The sequence below is a fragment of the Ammospiza caudacuta genome, chromosome 15 (genome assembly GCF_027887145.1).
Source record: "Ammospiza caudacuta isolate bAmmCau1 chromosome 15, bAmmCau1.pri, whole genome shotgun sequence".
In the NCBI taxonomy this organism is placed as follows: Eukaryota; Metazoa; Chordata; class Aves; order Passeriformes; family Passerellidae; genus Ammospiza; species Ammospiza caudacuta.
This window is the reverse complement of record NC_080607.1, coordinates 4079627-4086852: the sequence shown is the minus strand read 5'-3', so window position 1 is coordinate 4086852 and position 7226 is coordinate 4079627. Positions and strand designations below refer to the sequence as shown.

Genomic DNA, 7226 nt, shown 5'->3' with positions numbered 1-7226 from the left:
AGAGAGGACAGCTCTCACACAGGCAGACTGAGGGCTGAGGCAGGGTCTTCCACAGCACAGATCTTTGACAAATGTGTGAATGCTGCCAGGAGCAGCCCCAGGGTGTCCAGGATGGATATCTGGACAGCTGGAGCCTCTGGGTGCATTGAGGAACCAGCCTCATCCCAGCAGATCTCAGCAGTTTGGGAAGCATGGCAGCAATAAAGGGTGCCAAGCACATGATGCACAGCAGCTGCATCCTAATGCTGGCAGCTCTTGGAGCACCTTGGAGCTGCATATCTCCCACCTTCTGGTAACATACTTCTCATTCAAACCTCCATGCTATGTCCTTCTGCTTCCTGGCCATGTCCTCTTCCCCTGTTGCTGCTCTCCACCCTGTCCACAGTCCCTGCCCTTTCCAGTTCCCAGACTGAATGTGTGTTTGTTGCTTGCATCTTACCATGGTGGAGGACCAGATTGCACTGTGTTGTCTGACAGTGGATGTTGCTGTTGTCCACATGTGATGAAAGGTGTTAGATGACCAGCCTGATTGTTGTTGTGCCTGAAAGTCATGGACCCCATCTGCATATCTGACTGAGCACAGTGGAACAGTCCGGCCCACACTGGTTCCTCCAGAAGCCAGATCCATGTTCTGGCCATGCTTGGGATGTATCACCCCTTCTTCCTCGGAGGAGTAGTTTGGTAGGTGGCCAGAGGCCAGGATCAACTCAGCTCCCACATCTGCCAGTATTTATCCCCTTTAGTTTTGACCTGAATTGGTGTTGGCCCTAGCAGTTTCTCTTTTCAGCAGTGCTGTGATTCCTTGGCATTGACATCTCCCTGCTAATTGCTGAGAATGCTATCCCTGTATTGTTTATAATTCCAGGTTTTTAGCAGGTCACAGAGTGAAATTTTGGACACGGAGAAGAGTGCAGTGTCTACAGTGGCCCTGCTTCTCTGGGCTGCAGGAGACATCTTTCTTCCTGAGGACACTGCAAAGGCAGAGCCCTTTCCTTAGGGACACCTTGCTTGATCTTGAGATCATGGTGAGCAGCACTGCTGGCTCCATGCACAGACCCTGCCCTGGGAAACTGAGACCCCATATGGTGCACCTGCACATGCCTGGGGCCTAGTGCAAAGAATCAGCTGCCTCCATAAGGATGCTTGAGCAGAAGGAGGCATCTTCTGGATCCCTCTCTCAAACTGCCCAGAGATGACCTGCTACCTCAGCACCTCCTCTGCACACGAAACCTCCCAGTCTCTCATTTTTGTTCTTCACACCATTGCCAGGGGCTCTGGGATCAGGTCAGTGGAATTAGTTTTGGTTTGTGGCTGATGAAGAAGTTCTCTCCTTCTTTGATTCCTCCAGAATCAACTGCTGTTCTGCAGGGTTCACGGTCTTTGTAAGTGTGGTAAGGATTGAGCACACTGGAGCTTGGGAAAGCAAACAAGTGGAGCCAGCACCACAGAGGCTGTGCTGTCCCCAATTCCTCCCACCCATGTTTTATTCTCTGTGTGATCCAGAAAATGTGCTTCATGACAGCCCAGGGCACAGTCCCTGCCCAGCCCCCCAGTAGTGGTGCAGAGGCCCTTTGAGCCTGTAACCAGTAAATACAGACCTTTTGCGTTTTCCAGTGCTATTCTAGTTTGAGTTTCTAGATCCTTCATCTTTGTGCCAAACTTCCTTGCAAAGCAAAGTGTTGACCTCCCCTTGGATAAAATAATCACTGTTCAGCTTGCACTGCTTTTTCACTGGCAGTACTTTTCTAATTGCTGAGCACATTTCACAGTGCTCTGTCCCCTCTGAGCCAAAATTACATCCAGGTGTGCAAGTCCTGGTGAGGTGCTGGATGTACAAGGCTGTTGAGAGCTCTGCGTTGCTGGAGAGCAGCTTCACTCCAGGCAGATTTTCCCACCCAGAGGAATTTCTTAATCATTAAATTCCTGATTCGGCCTTGGGAACCTGACTGGGCTGCATGGAGAGGCTGTGCCAGAATGCCAGAGTGGCAGGCACTAACGAAGAAAGGACAGCAGTTTTGACCTTACTGTATCACCCACAGTTCTTCCCCACAGCGTGGTACAACACTGCCTCTTCCCTTCGCAGTTGCTGCACTTGCAAAAAGCACTGGAGAGGCTACTGAGTCCAGTAGCATCACCTTCACCCGTTCGTGCTCAGTGGAGTGGGTGCTTGCAAGAGTACAAAAGATTAAGTTATAGGAACTTGTGACTGCCAGCAGGGAAAGTGTGGGGTCTCTGGTAGCCACCCTGTGGGAAGAAGAGCTGGCATTCCATGGCATCTTCATGCCTGGGAGAACGAACATCTGGGTTTCCAGTTGCACTGGCAATGGCTTGTTTGTGCTTCCCCCTTTAATATGGGGGTGATGGTTCCTGGGCTTTTAGAAGGGACAGGCTATTAGAAGGAACAGCAGGCTTCAGCCACCTAGGATCATGCAGATTCTTGTTGCTGTTATGTAAGAAATGACATCAGAAGGCTGGTTTGCACAGCATCTCGCTTTACTTCAAATTCTCTCTTTTTATAGACTGTTCCAATACAGATAGACCAGATTGGTCAATTATCAATATATTTCACCTGATTGGCTAATTAACAAAATGCCTTTCTTATAAACAATCTTCGAAAAAAACAGGAAAACCGAGAGTAGGAGAACAACACCTGCCAGTTGTTTACAATAAGAAGTTATCATTGTTTATCTCTAACTCCCTAAAGTCTCACAAGCCAATTCTGGGAAAACTTATTTGTCACAGACAACTTTTATTAAAAATCCTTTCCTTAGGATTTTTCTTCCTGAGAAGCTGAGAGGCCTCAGGAACAAAATGTAAACATTGGTTATCTGCTGCTGTGGAATGCAACAGGTGCATCTGTGATTGGTCTCATAGAGTTGTTTCTAGTTAATGGCCAATCACAGTCAGCTGGCTTGGACTCTCTCTCTGAGACAGAAGCCTTTGTTATCATTCTTTGCTATTCTATTCTTAGCTAGCCTTCTGATGAAACCTCTCTTCTTTTAGTATAGTTTTAATGTAATATATATTATAAAAAAACTAAATCAAGCCTTCTGAAACATGGAGTCAGATCCTCGTCTTTTCCCTCATCCAAGAACCCCTGTGAACACGGTCACACTTATCTAGTTTTCTCACTCTCTGACCAGGCTGTCACATCCACAGATTCTCCCACTCTGTTCTGTCTCCCATCTCTGTTGACTGGACCCCATGGACAGCAGTTTTGCTGTCTGGGACGTGTTCTGGGGGTCAGATCTGAGCACAGATCTGAGTCAGCCACCATGGTGAGCAGGGATGTCCATTAGGGCTCTGTTCTCCAGGAGCTGCAGAAAATGGTTTCTATGGAGAAATGGAGTTAGTGCTGACACATAGCAAATGAGGGAGGCACAGGGTGCTACTGTGAGAACATGAGGGATTTTCTAGCAGAGAGGGGATACCTCCACAAACCAGCTGTGTTCTCTTCTGACCCTGGGATGAAGGCTGCTATGAAGCTCTGCTCTTCGCTCTTGCCTTGGGCCACAGAAGCCAAGTCCTGTGTCACTGAGCACTTAATGAATTCCCTGAAAAATGGAAAACCCTTTTCCCTCTGACCTTAGGCTACATGAGAGCTTTTTGATAGAGAACAGATGTTCTTCCTGGCAATGATTTAATGCCCTTGAAACTGCAGAACCCCAGGACTGCTAGGGTGGGAGCTGAATGGTGCCTGCATGGGCTCAGCAGGGCAGAGAGGTTGTGGGGCTCTTCTGCCCCAGCCTCTCTTCAGGCATGGGGACGAGAGCTCACTGCTAGCATTGTGGACTTGGTAGGTGAATGTACACCACTTAGAATGGGGAAGCTGGTGTTTGACTCATGGCCAGGGTGATGATGCTTTGCTGCTAGTTCACAGGTCAGTTTACAGACCCTACATGTGTTGCATGCAGAGAGAAGTTTCTTGTACAGCACATGCTTCCAGCCAACCCTGTCTGGCCTGAAGTAAATGGTGGCAGTGGCAACAGCAGAACACAGCAATAACATCAATGAACACTTAAAAAAGGAAATTAATATTGGGCTATTTCAGTTCCCTCAGAGTGGATGAGCATCCAAGGGATGTCCTAGGAAGCTGGGCAGACAGGGTGGGTAAGAAGGCATACTGTGGTGCCACTGGTGTTTGTGACACATCACTGCAGGTGGCTCATGGGCCGCTGTTACAGAGGTACACAAAGGTGGTGCTGGCCCTGTGCCCTGTGCTGCTCGTCCTGTGGCATTGTTTCTGAGTCCTCACAGACGGCATTGCTGCTGTTGGGTTCCCTCCCTCCTCCACACCCCTACTGCTCACTGCACCACCCCTACCAACAGCTCTGCATGGTTCAACACCCACTATAAGGCAGCCATAGGGCCTCTGCTGACAGGTGCACACCACGAGCTCTCCTCAGATGTAGTTCAGTGGTGGCTGATAAGTGAGGCAATGGGCAGGAGCTTGTTGGTCTTCCCAGGCTCCCTGAATCTGTTCACAGTGGGTCAGGGCCAAGACTCCTCTTCATACCCTGCCCCCTGGGCTGTTTTACACCCTTTTCCTAACATCCCATCTGTTTTTGCTGCCCTTTCCCAGGTCTCTGCTAGGAGAAATGGGATTTTGTCTCCCCTTGGGCTACTGTTGGAGGTGCTAATGCGGCATGTCACTGTGCTTGCTCCCCTAGACCCTGCAGGGTCCCAGGTGATATCCAGCTCCAGGCCATAATTCAGCAGCTCTTCAATGTCTTCTGGGCCCTGACAGTTGATGCGTGGGACCCTTCTCACTTCAGGACTTGTGCAGTGGTGGGAAACTCTGGGCAGCTGAAAGAGTCCAGTCATGGGATGCTAATTGATGCTCATGACTGGGTGCTGAGGTGGGTGACCTAAAGGGACTTGCTCTCTCCCTATCTTCTGAGAACCCTAGCATGCCCCAGTCCCTGTCCATGCTGTTGAAATCTGCCAACACAAACCCTGTGAAGGAGGTGGCTGGCTGACCCTGCTTTCCGGAGCCCTGCATCCTGGGACACACAGGCCTTGTGTCACCCATATCCACTCTTTGCTGGCTAGGGTGGCCTGCTGTCGCTGCCTGGTGGGACCAAGCGCCTGGGAAGATGCACCTTTGTTTTGGGACACACCATCCTGCTGTCCTTTAGGATGAATGGAGCAAAGATCACTGGCTTTGAGCTGGATGTTGGCATGAGAAGAAAGCATCTCTTCATGTGTTGCATATAGGTAAAGCCTTACAGAATAAGAGCCTTGTTACCCTTGTAAAATCATAGATTAGGCCTGCTGCATCAGCTGGGTGCAGCTAACAGCTAGCCTAGCAAGTTACTGTGAGAAAGGAATTTTACCTGTGAAAATAGAGGCTCTAACCGTGAGAATAATTCTGTACCCATGAAACAAGAATGTAAACATCATTAGAGAGGAAAGTTTTTGATGGACACATACACTAGCAACTACTAAGCAATGAACTGATTTGCAGTAAGTTACCAATTAGAATGAAACATGATGCCTTTAGAACTATGATAAATATGATAAATACGAACTGTGAACAATAAGGATTGGGTTATTGTGCATGAAGAAAAGAAGTGTCTTGTTCATTTCTACAGTGACATTCATGTACCCAGAAGAGTGCAGTGAACCTAAGGCCCGATGTTCACCTTGTCTTTGTTCCCTTCAAACCTCTGGACCTGTAGTGGGTGACCAGTGTCTTCTCCACCTCTCCTCTGGAGAACTCACACAGTGTGTCAGCATTGGGGGATGCTGTCTTTTGTGCTGGAAACCCCGTGGATGGTGCAGTGGGATCTGGGGATTCTAGTGCCTCACTGGAGACCTGGCATGAGTCCTGATGGCACAAAAGGTACTGAGCATCCTTCTGCCCTGCACTTTGAGGTAGTTGGGCATTGACATGTCCCCACAGGGCTTAGGCAACCTGCAGTACCATACTCCTATGTGTGGGATGGCAGCTGTGCCCACATTGGGGCCATGAGTTTGATGCGTCCCTTCCTACAGCCAGGCCAGGGGATGCTGCTTGGCCAACTCAAGGGGTGGGAGATGCCACTGGGCTGGGTGCTGGGAGACAATGAATATCCTCTGCAAAGAAATGGGTCCCCTCAGCAGTGGGTGTACTACATGATCATTGCTTGCCTCTGCTTTTGCAGCACATGTGAGAGTTAAACAGTTCAAAGGAACAAGGTAATGGCTCCGTGCACTCCAGCTCCTCAGGGGCAGGCAGAACTCTGTTGGGCAGTGACCCAATGGCTGCACTGTGTTGGGCTGACTGTCCTGTTCCAGCATGGAGAGCACCATACCACTCCACTCCCCACCCAGGTTTTGATCCTGAGCCCAGTTTTCCTCAAGTACATCCATGACAACTGGACAGAGCATCATGGGTGATAGCCCTCCACCGGCTTCACAGCCCTGCTCTTTGCCTTGCACAGCTGCCATTAGGTGAGCACAGCCAGTGATACCAGATGCTGCCACTGTACCTCCCCTTGCATTGCTTGTCCATATGCTTGTAGGATGCTCCAGTGTCCATACAGCATTGGCTCTGGCTGGCATGCACACAGGTCTCCATGTTTGGCTTTGGAGCAGACACTGAAGGGAACTGGCACCTCTATTGGGAAAAAACTCACTGGTCTGGAGCCTTTCGCAGGACGAGAGCACATGACACTGATGTTGAATTCAGCCTCATTGAGAGACGGGTATATGAAGGCAGGATTGTATTTTAAAACTGATGCATTTCCAAGAAACTGGAGCCAGCTGTTTGGCCAGGAATGGGCCAAAGGACACTGCCAGCAGCTGTCCTGGCTCTTTAGCTTGGTGTTCCACCCCACCATCTGGGCTCATAGACCCTGCAATTTGTAGCGTTTCAGTACTGCTTGTGCTGGTCCTACCAGCTGGGTACTGTGGGTGCCATTCTCCCATGGCAGTAGCAATGTTGTGTTTAGTTGGACATAGGGTGGGCACAGTTCTGCCCAAGCTGGTTGGGAGGGACAAAGGGGAGATGTTGGGGCTGGAAGTGGGCATGGAGCCTGTAAGCTGTTGTGTGTGGCCCAGCAGGGCTGTGAAGCCAGTGGTGGACAGCAGCTGCTCAAATATTGCTGTCCACATGACAGAGCTGGTATTTCCACCCACAGATGGCTTTTGGGGGAGGTCTGTAGTTGGTCTTAGGAAAGGAAGACGCCCTCCTCACCCTGCCCAGTCTTTTACTAAGACTTTTATTTTTACAGTCCTTAACT

General features: G+C 49.7%; 1 pseudogene; it reads left to right on the top strand.

Annotated features, from left to right (window-relative positions):
- Positions 1-1192: 1192 nt before the first annotated feature.
- Positions 1193-6716, top strand: LOC131564520 (CMP-N-acetylneuraminate-beta-galactosamide-alpha-2,3-sialyltransferase 2-like; annotated as a pseudogene).
- The last annotated feature ends 510 nt before the right edge of the window (positions 6717-7226 follow it).